We start from the raw sequence: 16,550 nt of genomic DNA, 5'->3' as shown, positions 1-16,550 counted from the left end.
ATGTTAAAAAAGTGTTATCCACTATAACTGATTCACATACGCTAGTTCTAAAGGATAATGATGATTACTCATTACTGAATGATTACCATGTGATACATTCATCAAATAAAAAAAAGAAATAAAAAACTGCTGACCATGCAATCCATCATATGGCAGGTCTAATATATATCAAGAGAGATTTCGTTATTGACACTACCTTCGTTGACTAAGCATGCGTCCACAAGAAGGACAATGGCAACGTTGTCTGGAAGGCTGGGTGTAAGGGGAGGCAGAGGAGCCTAATCCCCCTGCTCCACCTCCTGTCATTGTAAGCTGAACATCCGCCAAATGGAATGAGAGACGGTGAGTAGGGTCTGTTGCACCTGCAGTAAAACAGATATGTTGTTCTACACTGCTAGTGAGGCATGTGAGAACAAACCATAATTTTTTGGAATGTGTGACTATGCACAAAATAATCTGTGAATACATTACATTGTCATAATAAGAATCTGACAAAAACAGAATTAAAAACTCTATATGCTAAGTAAATTCCTCTATCTCAATATTGCTTAAATTAATCAAATTTCCTGGAAAAAAATGTTAAGTTAAAAGAAGACATGCATTTAATTAAAACACCTTGCATGAATATGAAACTCAACTACTTATTAATCATATATTAATACTACAGCTCATGTCTGACACCAAGGCAAAAAATGCTAAGTTTTGTTTTACCTTATACACACCTCTGAAGACAGGTTAGAATGGAGAATCAAATTATTTATCCTATGGTGAAAATAAAAATGTACTAAAATATCAGCAAAAAAATTATCCTCCCCACTGAACACATAATAAAACTCTATGAACAGCTAAGCAATACCCTACATTAAGAAAAGAAAATTATCAGTAGTGTACACTACAGGGGATTCTTAATAGGACTCATTCAAAGTGCTCTTGAAACTCTCATGTTCACCCAGTATACATCCATGACTTTGTACAATCATAATCAAAAGCTTTAACAACTCCCATAAAAGCTCATCCAAACACTTGCTTATTAACTTAGGATTAAACACATAAATAGCCCTTCCAGTCTGTGCAATTATCTGTTTGTACTGTACTAGGAGGGAGTTTTCCACTCATGGGGCTATGTCTCTCAAACATTCTTTATTACCATAGAATTTAAATCTATGTATATTCTGTCTACATTAACTATGTCATTCGTCATTCTATTCCATTCATCTAACATTCTTACACTATATAAGTACTTCTTTACATCTTTTTTTTAAGTTCTTGCTTAATTTCATGTTGTGCACCCTGATATCTCTATTCCTACATCTGTCAAAGAACTGTTTGCTGTTCACAGCATCAATCTGTTTTATAAACTTGAAGACTGCAGTCAGGTCACTCACTCTTCTCTCTTCCAAGGCAGGCAAATCTAAAGCCTTAAGCCTTTCACTGTCACATATATCTCACAATTCTGGTACCATCTTTGTTGCACTCCTTTGAACCCTATTTAGTACTGGCTCTAAGAGCTTCTTTAGGTACAGTAACCAAACTTGAGATGCATATTCTAGTTTTGACCTGGTATAGGATATGAACAGCTAGCTAAATCTTTACAGAAAACAGTAAATCTACCTTTCTATTCTCCTAATGTAGGACTCTGACTACAGATTAGGGATAATTCCTTCTCTCACAAAGAATCTTGAAGCTTATTTCCAGCTAGATAATAATTGCTTCGAGGCCTTCTTTCAATTCATCCCATCTACATTATTCTAGGTTTGCTTGAGTTGAATTTCATCAACCATGTATTACACCAGCTTTGCAGTCCGTTTAGGTCCCATTACTAAGCTGATGCAATCCTACTCACCACATTTTACCCTCATGAGCTTTGTATCAACTGCAAATATAGTCAGGTCCGAGTCCATACTTTCAGGAAAGCCATTCACACAGATCAAGAGAAGCAGTCCCAAAACAGAACCTTTGGGAAGTCCACTGGTGACCACCTACTTGGAGGAAACTGCTGACATGTGTCCTTAGTTCCCTTTCAATAAGATAATCCTCTATCCGTTGGAGTCTCCCTCATATTCCTTACTGATATTCTACCTTCTTAATCAGCCTCTCATGCGATACTGTGTCAAATGCTTTTGGGAAGTCAAGATCTAAACAATTTACACAGTATTCCCTTTTGAGTAACAGTTCATTCACTATCTCATAGAAATCTAAAAAATTCATTACACATGACCTTTCCTTAAAGCCATGTTGCCTCTCACTTAGGTAATTTCTCCTTTATAGAACGCCACACACTTGCTTTCTGATTAACTTTTCTAGTACCCTACAGACCACACTCATCAAGAGACTTCTGTAGTTCAGTACCTCTTCCCAGTCTCCTTTATTATAGATGGATACAACTCATGAAAAATTTATAAACACACATTACAGGCTCAACTTCTATTTTGTACAACACCAAGGGTGGGGGAGGGAGCAAAAGTTCTGGGAGCATTGAAGAATGTGTGGAAGGCAAGAATGTTACCTCAAAGAGCAAAAATGGGTATGTTTGAAGGAATAGTGGTTCCAACAATGTTGTATGGTTGTTTAATTTGTTTATGGATAGGGCTGTTAGGGAGGTGAATGCAAGAAGTTTTGGAAAGAGGGGCAAGTATGCAGTCTGTTGGGGACAAGAGAGCTTGGGAAGTGAGTCAGTTGTTGTTCGCTGATGATACAGTGCTGTTGGCTGATTCATGCGAGAAACTGCAGAAGCTAGTGACTGAGTTTGGTAAAGTGTGTGAAAGAAAAAAGTTAAGAGTAAATGTGAATAAGAGCAAGGTTATTAGGTACAGTAGGGTTGAGGGTCAAGTCAATTGGGAGGTAAGTTTGAATGGAGAAAAACTGGAAGAAGTAGAGTGTTTTAGATATCTGGGAGTGGATCTGGCAGCGGATGGAACCTTGGAAGCAGAAGTAAATCATAAGGTGGGGGAGGGGGCGAAAATCATGGGAGCCTTGAAGAATGTGTGGAAGTCGAGAACATTATCTCCGACAGCAAAAATGGTTATGTTTGAAGGAATAGTGGTTCCAACAATGTTGTATGGTTGCGAGGCGTGGGCTATGGATAGAGTTGTGTGCAGGAGGGTGGATGTGCTGGAAATGAGATGTTTGAGGACAATATGTGGTGTGAGGTGGTTTGATCGAGTAAGTAATGTAAGAGTAAGAGAGATGTGTGGAAATAAAAAGAGCATGGTTGAGAGAGCAGAGGAGGGTGTTTTGAAATGGTTTGGGCACATCGAGAGAATGAGTGAGGAAAGATTGACCAAGAGGATATATGTGTCAGAGGTGGAGGGAACGAGGAGAAGTGGGAGACCAAATTTTAGGTGGAAGGATGGAGTGAAAAAGATTTTGAGTGATCGGGGCCTGAACATGCAGAAGGGTGAAAGGCGGGCAAGGAATAGAGTGAATTGGATCGATGTGGTATACCAGGGTCGACGTGCTGTCAATGGATTGAATCAGGGCATGTGAAGCGTCTGGGGTAAACCATGGAAAGTTCTGTGGGGCCTGGATGCGGAAAGGGAGCTGTGGTTTTGGGCATTATTGCATGACAGCTGGAGACTGAGTGTGAGCGAATGGGGCCTTTGTAGTCTTTTCCTGGCGCTGCCTCGGACACATGAGGGGGGAGGGGGATGTTATTCCATGTGTGGCGGGTTGGCGATGGGGGTGAGTAGGGGCAGACAGTGTGAATTGTGTGCATGTGTGTATATGTGTGTGTCTGTGTGTGTATATATGTGTGGGTGTGTATGTTTGCGTGTGTGGACATGTGTGTATGTGTGGTTATGTGTGTGGGGGTGGGTTGGACCATTTCTTTCATCTGTTTCCTTGCGCTACCTCGCAGGCGCGGGAGACAGCGACAAAGCAAAATAAATAAATAAAATAAATATATATATATATATCTATTATTTATCTATCATACTTTGTCGCTGTCTCCCGCGTTAGCGAGGTAGCGCAAGGAAGCAGACAAAAGGATGGCCCAACCTACCCTCATACACTTGTATATACATATTCGTCCACACACAGACATATACATACCTATACATCTCAACGTATACATATATATACCCACACATACATATACATATATACACATGCACATAATTCATACTGTCTGCCATTATTCATTCCCATCACCACCCTGCCACACATGAAATAACAACCCCCTCCCCCCGCATGTGTGCGAGGTAGCGCTAGGAAAAGACAACAAAGGCCACATTCGTTCACACTCAGTCTCTGGCTGTCATGTATAATGCACCCAAACCACAGCTCCCTTTCCACATCCAGGCCCCACAGAACTTTCCATGGTTTACCCCAGACGCTTCACATGCCCTGGTTCAATCCATTGACAGCACGTTGACCCCGGTATACCACATCGCTCCAATTCACTCTATTCCTTGCACGCCTTTCACCCTCCTGCATGTTCAGGCCCTGATCACACAAAATCTTTTTCACTCCATCTTTCCACCTCCAATTTGGTCTCCCACTTCTCCTCGTTCCCTCCACCTCCGATACATATATCCTCTTTGTCAATCTTTCCTCACTCATTCTCTCCATGTGACCAAACCATTTCAAAACAACCTCTTCTGCTCTCTCAACCACACTCTTTTTATTACTACACATCTCTCTTACCCTTTCATTACTTACTTGATCAAACCACCTCACACCATATATTGTCCTCAAACATCTCATTTCCAGCACATCCACCCTCCTCCACACAACTCTATCTATAGCCTATGCCTTGCAACCATATATCATTTTTGGAAGCACTCTTCCTTCAAACATACCCATTTTTGCTTTCCAAGATAACATTCTCGACTTCCACACATTCTTCAATGCTCCCAAAACTTTCGCCCCCTCCCCCACCCTATGATTCACTTCCGCTTCCATGGTTCCATCCGCAGCCAAATCCACTCCTAGATATCTAAAACACTTTACTTCCTCCAGTTTTTCTCCATTCAAACTTACCTCCCAATTGACTTGTCCCTTAACCCTACCGTACTTAATAACCTTGCTCTTATTCACATTTACTCTCAGCTTTCTTCTTTCACACACTTTACCAAACTCAGTCACCAGCTTCTGCAGTTTCTCACCCGAATCAGCCACCAGTGCTGTATCATCAGCGAACAACAACTGACTCACTTCCCAAGCTCTCTGATCCACAACAGACTGCATACTTGCCCCTCTTTCTAAAACTCTTGCATTCACCTCCCTAACAACCCCATCCATAAACAAATTAAACAACCATGGAGACATCATGCACCCCTGCCACAAACCTACATTCACTGAGAACCAATCACTTTCCTCTCTTCCTACACGTACACATGCCTTACATCCTTGATAAAAACTTTTCACTGTTTCTGACAACTTACCTCCCACACCATATATTCTTAATACCTTCCACAGAGCATCTCTATTAACTCTATCATATGTCTTCTCCAGATCCATAAATGCTACATACAAATCCATTTGTTTTTCTAAGTATTTCTCACATACGTTCTTCAAAGCAAACACCTGATCCACACATCCTCTACCACTTCTGAAACTACACTGCTCTTCCCCAATCTGATGCTCTGTACATGCCTTCACCCTCTCAATCAATACCCTCCCATATAATTTCCCAGGAATTCTCAACAAACTTATACCTCTGTAATTTGAGCACTCACTCTTATCCTCTTTGCCTTTGTACAATGGCACTATGCATGCATTCTGCCAATCCTCAGGTACCTCACCATGAGTCATACACACATTAAATATCCTTACCACTACTTCTACGTGGCGTCAACCTTCCTCTATCTCCCCGTGGTGTTAACCTTCCTATACCACCACGTGGCATCAACAGACTGCATACATGCCCCTCTTTCCAAAACTCTTGCATTCACCTCCCTAATAACCCCATCCATAAACAAATTAAACAACCATGGAGACATCACACACCCCTGCCGCAAACCAACATTCACTGAGAACCAATCACTTTCCTCTCTTCCTACACGTACACATGCCTTACATCATCAATAAAAGCTTTTCACTGCTTCTAACAACTTACCTCCCAAACCAACATTCACTGAGAACCAATCACTTTCCTCTCTTCCTACACGTACACATGCCTTACATCCTCGATAAAGGCTTTTCACTGCTTCTAACAACTTGCCTCCTAAACCATATACTCTTATTACCTTCCACAGAGCATCTCTATCAACTCTATCATATGTCTTCTCCAGATCTATAAATGCTACATACAAATCCATTTGCTTTTCTAAGCATTTCTCATACATTTTTCAAAGCAAACACCTGATCCACACATCCTCTACCACTTCTGAAACCACACTGCTCTTCCCCAATCTGATGCTCTGTACATGCCTTCACCCTCTCAGTCAATACCCTCCCATATGATTTCCCAGGAATACTCAACAAACTTATACCTCTGTAATTTGAGCACTCACTTTTATCCCCTTTGCCTTTGTACAATAGCACTATGCAAGCATTCCGCCAATCCTCAGGCACCTCACCATGAGTCATACATACATTGAATAACCTTACCAACCAGTCAACAATACAGTCACCCCCTTTTTTAATAAATTCCACTGCAATACCGTCCAAACCTGCTGCCTTGCTGGCTTTCATCTTCTGCAAAGCTTTTACTACCTCTTCTCTGTTTAGCAAATCATTTTCCCTAACCCTCTCACTTTTCACACCACCTCGACCAAAACACCCTATATCTGCCACTCTATCATCAAACACATTCAACAAACCTTCAAAATACTCACTCCATCTTCTCACATCACCACTACTTGTTATCACCTCCCCATTAGCCCCCTTCACTGATGTTCCCATTTGTTCTTTTGTCTTATGCACTTTATTTACCTCCTTCCTTGAAGGCTCAGACTGGGGTGTCTGAATGAAAGTGGAAGAAACCAAGATGAGAAAAAAGGAGAGACAGGTAGTATGTTTGAGCAAAGGAACGTGGATGTTTTGGCACTGAGTGAAACAAAGCTCAAGGGTAAAGGGGAAGAGTGGTTTGGGAATGTCTTGGGATTAGTGAGAGGTCAAGAGCAAAGGAAGGAGTAGCACTCCTCCTGAAGCAGGAGTTGTGGGAATATGTGATAGAGTGTAAGAAAGTAAACTCTAGATTGGTGTGTAAATGAGAGAGAGAGAGAGAGAGAGAGAGAGAGAGAGAGAGAGAGAGAGAGAGAGAGAGAGAGAGAGAGAGAGAGAGAGAGAGAGAGAGAGAGAGAGAGAGAGAGAGAGAGAGAGAGAGAGAGAGAGAGAGAGAGAGAGAGAGAGAGAGAGAGAGAGAGAGAGAGAGAGAGAGAGAGAGAGAGAGAGAGAGAGAGAGAGAGAGAGAGAGAGAGAGAGAGAGAGAGAGAGAGAGAGAGAGAGAGAGAGAGAGAGAGAGAGAGAGAGAGAGAGAGAGAGAGAGAGAGAGAGAGAGAGAGAGAGAGAGAGAGAGAGAGAGAGAGAGAGAGAGAGAGAGAGAGAGAGAGAGAGAGAGAGAGAGAGAGAGAGAGAGAGAGAGAGAGAGAGAGAGAGAGAGAGAGAGAGAGAGAGAGAGAGAGAGAGAGAGAGAGAGAGAGAGAGAGAGAGAGAGAGAGAGAGAGAGAGAGAGAGAGAGAGAGAGAGAGAGAGAGAGAGAGAGAGAGAGAGAGAGAGAGAGAGAGAGAGAGAGAGAGAGAGAGAGAGAGAGAGAGAGAGAGAGAGAGAGAGAGAGAGAGAGAGAGAGAGAGAGAGAGAGAGAGAGAGAGAGAGAGAGAGAGAGAGAGAGAGAGAGAGAGAGAGAGAGAGAGAGAGAGAGAGAGAGAGAGAGAGAGAGAGAGAGAGAGAGAGAGACTCTGCACATATACATTTCTGAGGTGTGAAGCAGGGGGTATAAGTGTCTTGTGCTGTTGCAAAGAACAGTGTCAAGCATGTTGAGGTGGGTTTGAATTGGTAGTCTTCATTTCATCATGACAAGTGTCTTGTGCTGTTGCAAAGAACAGAGTGTCAAGCATGTTGAGGTGGGTTTGAATTGGTAGTCTTCATTTCATTATGTAGGTGCTGAGTGTTTGTAGTTGCTTGTGAATGTTCTGAGTTTCCCTGTTTTGTGTGGTTTGCCACTTTGTTTATTTGTTTTTGAAGAGGTAGATAACCTGGCAGTTGAGGTATAATTTAGGGTGACATGGATTAATTGCTTATTAAGGATACTATGGAATCTTTTTCTTATTCAACTTTGGTAGTAGTAAGTGTTCACAGAAAGCATTTAGCTTGCTTGTTGCTTTTGTGTTGCTCTTTGTGGTGTAGGGAAAAAATGCAATGTGTATATCACATGAGAGGCACAGAATAAAGAGTTTGTTGAAGGAGAGTGATTAAAACCATTTACAGTGACAAGTGGGATCACAATCAACTAGTCATCTGGTTGCATCAGCATCATAATGTCTTACGATACAGCTCTGGATCATTCCCTGCCTTTCATATGACCATCAAATCTTGAGTACAGGCATGATACATCCACTACTTTTAACCACAAGTCAAAGAGTCAAAAATATCATAAATCTTAACATTATAAAGAGCTCAGCAAAATAGAAATATATATACAGGATACTAAAAAAAATAGTGGTAGTTAGGCTGATCCATAAAGCAGTCTATTGTCACTCCTTGTGGTGTCTTATGGTATACTAGTTTTCAAGATACAACATCAACATAACATCTGTAATCTGTGTCATGGAAAACCATGAATAAAATTCATTTACACCCATTTGACATCTCTGAAGTCCTGAGACCATACAAACATCAAGCAGTGGTCAGCATGTCTGCACAGCACTGAGTACATGTAATGAATAAGGGTTGCTGGCTGCTTGGCACAAATTTACTCTACACTGTAACATGAATGATTTTGGTATAATGCTGTGTTGTTGCTGAGTATCCATGAACAAACATCTGCCAGTTACATATGCTGTATAATGGTCAACATGGAAGAGGCTTTGAATCCCCCACCAACCAAGTGCACTGTGAGAAAGAATGTTTTTACAAAACAAATGTCAGACTACTTCTAAGTTCAACTCAAGGCCATCAAGAGTAGGCAGATTATTTGCAATCTAATATGTGTTTATAAACAATTGTATGTACAACACTAGTTATGCAAAAGCTTAAACATAAATAAGAAGCCCCTTAAATTTCTTGCATTGAGGTACAGTGTATCCAGTGTGCAAACTTTGAGAAAAATTCTGGAGCTGAATTTCATTCCAAGCCAAGCATTGCTTGGAAAAGTGCTTAACAACTCTAAAGTACTGTATACACCAGTAAATGATGTTTTAATGCATGAAACGTGCAAAATGGATGGAATAGTGGCTGGAAGCAAGATAATCTGTATCTTCTTTCAGGTCACAAAATTACTTACCATTGATTATTTACAGTAAAGAAAGCTAAAATAAAGCAAAGGCATCTGTATCTCCTTTCATGTCACAAAATCACTTATCAGTAATTTTTTCACTGAAAGGAAAACTGTAGTAAAAAATATCTGTGGAAGAGCAATTATTTTCAAAAAAGCTTCTTCAAAGTTTTTCTTTTTGTGTTCATAAGAATAACATTTATATTTGGTTGACCTGTTGATGTTCAATCAAGGGTTGAATATAGTCATATAATCACTTTCCAGACACCAAGAGACAGGAGGCAGGATATGAATTAAAGATGATCATGATAAAGATAAAAAGGTAAGCAATGAGTGTAGCAAAAATCAGAGTTGTTGAGAAAATAAAGAATGCAGATACAGAAATAATAGAATCCCTTACAAGAGAACATAAGATGAATGATGTGAGATTTATACAAAACATGGAAAGGATGTTAAAATTACAATTCATATATATGAATAAACCAAAAAACAACAAATCAGATATTAGACTCATTAAAATAGGAGAAAAGTATAAAAATGACCCTAAGAAAATATGCAGTATGTTAACTGAACAATACAAATTGGTTTTCAGCACAAAATACAAGAAATTATACAATGAAGTGCTTATCTAACATGAGAAAAATACACTCATAGATACTGAGATATCGGATGATGTTATAATCTGAGCAATCAATCACTTCTGGAACCAGATGGAATCCCATCCATCTTCCTCAGGACAAAAACTGTAATAGCAAAACCAATGACGCTACTCACAATGCAAAATCAGGACAAAAAATAAAACAAAACTGAGACATTAAAACTATGGCATACACTTGACTAATGCACAAAGAATACATAGGAAGTATAGACCAGTTAGCATAACATCATATGTAATAAAAGTCTTTGCAAAAATGATAAAAGGCTATATATTGGAATGTCTTATCAAGAGAAAATGCATAAACAAAGGCCGATGTGGGTGTGTACCAGAAAAAAAAGTATTCAAACCCAAATATTAATCCATTACAATGATCCGTAAGAAAGTTTAATACAAGGAAAAAGAATGGGTAGTTTTTCTAGATTTTGCACAGGCATCTGACCTAGTAAACCACAGAACTTTACAGGGGAAGGCCCTAAACATAACTTTAAGAGTAAGACAGGAAAGTGGATTAGTGATTTTTTAACTACCAGAGAGTTTGGACCATGTTGGATGGTGTTGTCTTCAATTCTTCACAATATAATGATATTAGACACCGTCAGAGAAGTAAAAGAAAAAGGAGTAAGGAGTTTTACTAATGGGACCAGAATAAGCAAAATGATTGTATCAGAAGCTGATCAAATGGAAATGCACAATGATCTAGACTCAATATACAAATAGGCAGAAATGAACCTAATTGAATTTAATAAAGATGAATCCGAGTAAATAAGTTATGAAGTACGAACACATTGGTGACTCTGTACAGACCCAACATAGAAAGTGATATGAAATGAGGGAAATGTAAACAATCTGGGTATCTTCATAGAGGAAAAACTAGAATTTGGAGAACATATCAAAAAAGAAAAAAGTAACACTAATGAGCCAAGTAATGAGTAATATGATTCTGAGAAATTTTCTCAAAAAGTAACAGAAAACTATATACAAGCAAAATTGAGTATTGTTGAAATACAAGGTCTTCAATGAAACATAAACAAATCAGCAAGAACTCAAAAGAACTTCACATGCATAATTGAGGGGATGGAACATAAGAACTACAGTAAACTCTTGATTTAACAAACCCCAATATAACGGATTTTGGATCTAATGGAGTGGGTGAATAATAATACAATAATTACTAATAATCTAAGAGATAAAAAAGAAAATTGAAAATCTCATCAAACGCCACACCATGCCCATTTCATAACACATTTGTTTTTGGTAGCTTGGGGTATACTTGCTTTGTTTTGGTCTTAGTCTGCCTCAAGCTATCATGCGGTCTGGTTGTATAAAGAAATGTGACTTTATTATTAAATAATTCTGCAATCCTTACAATTCAAAATGGCATCAAATGATGAAGGAGTTAAAAGAAAGTGGGTGAACTGTATATTGTATTACTGTATATATTATCAAAAAATGCCTTATAGGTTACATTTGATTTAATGGACTTTTGACATTAACGGACACCCCCCTTTCTCCATATCAGTCTGTCAAATTGAGGGTTTACTGCATGAGACTGTAAACAATAATGCCTAAAGAGGAAAAGAGAGATATATGATAATCAATATATGACAAAAACTGAAAGCATTTCACCATGGAGGATACAGGTAAGGGAGAAAGAATTCTACCTCTGTATTCCCCACGTGTTGTACAAGGCAACTAAAAGGGGCGGGAGTGGGGGGCTGGAAACTCTCCCCTTCTTGTATTTCAATTTCTAAAAGAGGAAACAGAAGAAGGAGGCAAGCAAGGAGTGCTCATCCTTCTCGAAGGTTCAGATTGGGGTGTCGGAATGTGTGTGGATGTAACCAAGATGAGAAGAAAGGAGGCATAGGTAGTATGTTTGAGAAAAGAAACCTGGATGTTCTGGCTCTGAGTGAAATGAAGCTCAAGGGTAAAGGGGAAGAATGGAGTATAGTCAGGAGTTGGTGGGAGGACAAGAGCCAAGGAAGGAGTAGCACTACTTCTGAAGCAAGAGTTGTGGGAGCATGTGATATTGTAAGGAAGTAAATTCTAGATTGATGTAGGGAAAACTGAAAGTGGATGGCAAGAGACAGGTGATTACTGGTGCATATGCACCTGGCCATGAGAAGAATGATCATGAAAGGCAAGTGCTTTGGGAACAGCTGAGTGAGTGGGTCAGCAGTTCTGGTGCAAGAGACAGGGTATTAGTACTGGATGATTTAAATGAGAAGGTAAGTAACTGGCAGTTAACAGTACACTTGGTGCACATGGTGTATTCAGTGTTACAAATGGAAATGGTGGAGAGCTTGGGGAGTTGTGTGCTGAAAAAAGACTGGTGATTGGAAATAACTGGTTTAAAAAAAAGAGAATTTGAATGACTGTATAAATGTTTTAGAGAATGTTAGAAACGTGGTCGTTCTGGGTGATATGAATGCGAGTGTGATGTGATGAAATTGGTGAGATAGTTGGTAAATGGGGAATGCCTGAATAAATGAGAGTGGAAGTTATCTTGTGCATATTTGTGCTGAGAGGTGTTTATTCCTTGCAAACACCTTTCAGCACATGATGATCCACAGATATACATAGATGAGGAATGATGGAAGAGAAGAGCAAAAGGCTTTGATTGACAGTATGGCAGTGGATGCAAGACTGAAAAAGACCATGCTAAATGGAAGGATTCTTAAGAGACTCTAATCATAAGTGGAGGCATGGTGTAAGGACAAAAGGAGAGGAGAGGTAAAAGTGTTGGCAAGCAAGAAGATGAATCAGAAAATATGCGAGGAGCATGAAAGGAAGGTAACTGAAACCTTAGACGGAAGTGCAGTGAATGTAGGAATCCAGTCATGTGTGAATGAAGTGTTTAAAGTGTTTAGAGAAACACTATTAAAGGTTGCAGAATTGTAGTTGGATACAAGGTAGTGAGAAATGGAAAGAAAAAGGGCAATGCATGGTGGACAGAAGATATTAGAAATGCTGTGAAAGAGAAGAAAAAGGCATATGGTAAATTGCTTGATAGCAATGTGCCATTGGAAGCTCAGCAAAGGAGAGAAGAAATATGTAGGCAGAAAGTTAAGAAGCTAATAGAGGAAAGCAAAGAAAGAGTACATGAAGACTTTGGAAGAAAGTTAAGTGAAAAGTTTTAGGATAATGAGAAACTATACCGGAAGGAGGTGAAAAAGAAAAGAAAAGGATGTAAGAGTGGAAATGTTAATGTGAGAAGTAAGGAAGGGGGGTTGGTGAATCAAAAGGAGGAAGTGAAAGGATGGTGGACAGAGTATTTTGAAGAAGTGATGAAAGTAGAAGGGGAGGCAGCAGTTGTTACATGCATAGAGGGCGTTAGGAAGAGGATACAAGTGCAAGGGCCTGTATCAAAAAGTGAGGGGAGAAGGGCAATAACGAGACTGAAGGTAGGAAAGGCACGTGGAGTGGATGGGATACAGCTGAAATGCTGAAGTATGGAGGAGAATGTGTGATAGAAAGGGTGCATCTTATGTGTAATTTAGCATGGAAAAAGCAGGTTTTTCCTGAGGATTAGGTGAAAGCTATTATTGTTCCTTTACTCAAAGGAAAAAGTGCTAAGGATGTATGTAGCAATTATGGGGGAATAAGTCTGTTAGGTATACCAGGAAAAGTGTAAGCAAGAATATTAATTGATAGAGTGATGGAAGTGACTGAATGCAGAATAAGTGAAGAGCAAGGGGGTTTTAGGAAAGGTAGGGGATGTGTAGATCAGATTTTTGTAGTAAAGATGACCATGGAAAGGTCCTTAGCAAAAAGTAACAAGTTGTATGCAGCTTTCATGGATCTGGAGAAAGCATATGAGAGAGTCAAGTGCAATGCTTTATGGGATATGTTAAGGATATATGGTGTAAGAGAACAACTGTTGGATGGTGTGAAAGCCTTCTAGGAGCAAATGCACGTGAGTGGATGGAGAGATGAATGAAGGTTTTGGGATACATGTACATGTGAGACAGGGTTGTGTGATGTCACCGTGGCTTTTTAATATATACGTAGGGATGGAGTTATAAGAGAGATGAAAGCAAAACTTGGGAAAAGGGTTGCAGTGATAGAGTGTGACGGTGAGATATGGTGGCTAATGGGAAGCCTTTCTGCAGATGATATTGAGCTGTTTGCTGAAGAGGAGTTGCAGAAGGTTGTAAGTGTGTCTTATGATGTGTTTAGGTGTAGGCAATTGAAGGTAAATGCAAGTAAAAGTAACATAATGGTGTTTGAAAGGAAACACAGTGAAAGTTTAGATTTTGTAAAACCAGATAGAGTGAAAGAAGAAAGTGTACTAAATTGTGCTTTGGATATTGGGGGAAAAACACTGGAAGAAGAGAGAGAATTTAAGTATCTAGGCACTGTCTTAGGTAAGTGTGGTGATAAGGAAGGAGAGATAAGGGAGAGAGCAATATAGGGTAGAAGATCCATTGGGTCCCTTAATAGAATAATGAAGGATAGAGGTGAAAGTATGGAGAGGAAGAGAGGATTAAGAGACAGCATAGTCCCCCTAAACCTGACCTATACAGCCGAAATATAGACATGAAATGAGTTACAGAGACCAAGAATCCAAGCTGTGGAAATGAGCCATTTGAGAAGAGCATCTAGTGTGAGTAGATGGAATGAAGAAAGAAATGAAGGGGTGTATGAGAAATGTGGTATGGCAGGGAATACAAATTATGGAGTGGTAGAATGGGTGAAACATAATACCTGAGGTGGTTTAGGCCTCTCTCATTTCAACAGACTGCATACTTGCCCCACTCTCCAGAACTCTTGCATTTACCTCCTTCACCACGCCATTCATAAATGAATTAAACAATCATGGTAACATCACACACCACCACTGCAGACCGACCTACACTGGAAACCATTCACTCTCCTCTCCTCCTACTCGTACCCATGCCTTTACACCCTTGATAAAAATTCTCACTGCTTCTAGCAGCTTAATTCCTACACCTTATATTCCCCCATGTGTTAGAGGGGTTAAAACTGTCATCCTTATGCTTCTATAATTTGAACACTGCACTTGTTCTTACCTTTATTCAGTGGCACTATACATACATTTCCCAATCCTCAGGCAGCTTACTATGTCACTAACATTGGTTTCACCTCTAAAACACTTGGGTTCTGCAGTGGAGATGCCTAAGATTTGGTAAATCATGATGAGTTATGCAGACACAAATACACACACACACGCACACACATATATGCATATATTTACCCAGTATGACTCTGTTGCCAGCGAAGAGGGTTCAGGTAGTAGAGTAATGGCCCATCCCATGACCCCTGTAAATTTAAGGCATACTCTGACTACACTTTATGGTATGACTCTGCCACCAGTGAAAGGGAGGCTATGGTAATTCAAGGATTTTCTTATTTACCCTTGGAGTAATCCATTAGGTAGTAAGTTGTTGACAAGAGCTATCCAGGGTGGAACTACCATCCTGACTGAGGAGTGCCAAAGTGGTGCCAGGAATCATCTTGCACACACCATGTGAGGATTGCTGGTCTTACTTTCTGTCTCATCAAGATGGGACTACCGGGTTAGTCCTACTATCTTCTTACAAACACCATGCACCTACTCAAACTTTGCTGATCATTATTACCTTTTTTCACATAAGTACTTTTGCCAATTCCTGTCCACTCAAACACATATAAGTATCACCATGACAAAGTCTGTCAAATCTATGGCCCCCTAGTCCCCAGCATCATGGGGTGCTAAGAATCTCCAGGTTTCTGCCTGACTCTACTGCTAATGAGAGGGAGGGCTCTGGCAGTAGTAGTATCGGCCCCTCCCATGACCTTTCCCTCTCTGTGAGAACTTCCTCTTTTTCTATTTGCTATACCAACATTTGTGGACTCTAGTAACCTCTCCTCAGCTGAACACCATCTGTCTGGTACATCTCCTAATATCTTACTTCTATCTGAGACACAGTTGTCTGGTGATGTTTTCACTAGTCCCTTTTTCACATCTAACTATAACTCCACTCATGATTCCAGTACAAAGATGGTGTTTCTGCTTATTCCAACATCAACACACCTGTTGCATGCCTCAAGAACCTTTAGTCTCCAAACTTTGATGTTATGTAGCTCAAGGTCTGTCTCCCTACTTCCACACTTTTCCTCTGTTTTGCCTATTGCTCTTTTAATTCTATGAATGTTATATCCATCTTCAAGTATCTAAACTCCTGCCATGAGACTGACATCCTCTCACCCACAAGGCAAGATCCTCTACCTTGGGGATTTCAATGTTCACCTTAGGGAATGGTAAAGTTCCTCCCATTCAGATGGGGGAGGGACAAAAGCCCTCGCGTTCTCCATTCTCAATGATTTAGAGCAAATCATCTCCCACTCTACCCATATTCCCAACTGCTGTGACCACTCCTAATATTCTGGATTTGCTTTTCACCTCCAGTCCAGCCCACAGTAAATACACAATCTTGCCCCCATTTGGTTCATAAAAGTATCTATTCTAACGGCACCTACCCCTCCAACAGCCCCCTCTAAGCATAAATATTGGCA

At 40.0% G+C, this 16,550-nt stretch overlaps 1 long non-coding RNA gene across 1 annotated transcript in view; it reads right to left on the bottom strand.

The window, feature by feature from the left end:
• LOC139748628 (uncharacterized) overlaps nucleotides 1-16,550 on the bottom strand; it is a 59,480-nt gene that overhangs the window by 5,240 nt on the left and 37,690 nt on the right. The window contains exon 2 of the long non-coding RNA XR_011712785.1: nucleotides 197-362. This is a non-coding gene — a long non-coding RNA (uncharacterized lncRNA). The remainder of the gene's footprint in view (nucleotides 1-196; nucleotides 363-16,550) is intronic.

Source organism: Panulirus ornatus, chromosome 5 (assembly GCF_036320965.1).
Source record: "Panulirus ornatus isolate Po-2019 chromosome 5, ASM3632096v1, whole genome shotgun sequence".
NCBI lineage: Eukaryota > Metazoa > Arthropoda > Malacostraca > Decapoda > Palinuridae > Panulirus > Panulirus ornatus.
Note: the sequence above shows the minus strand (reverse complement) of the source record. Positions and strands in the feature narration are given on the sequence as shown.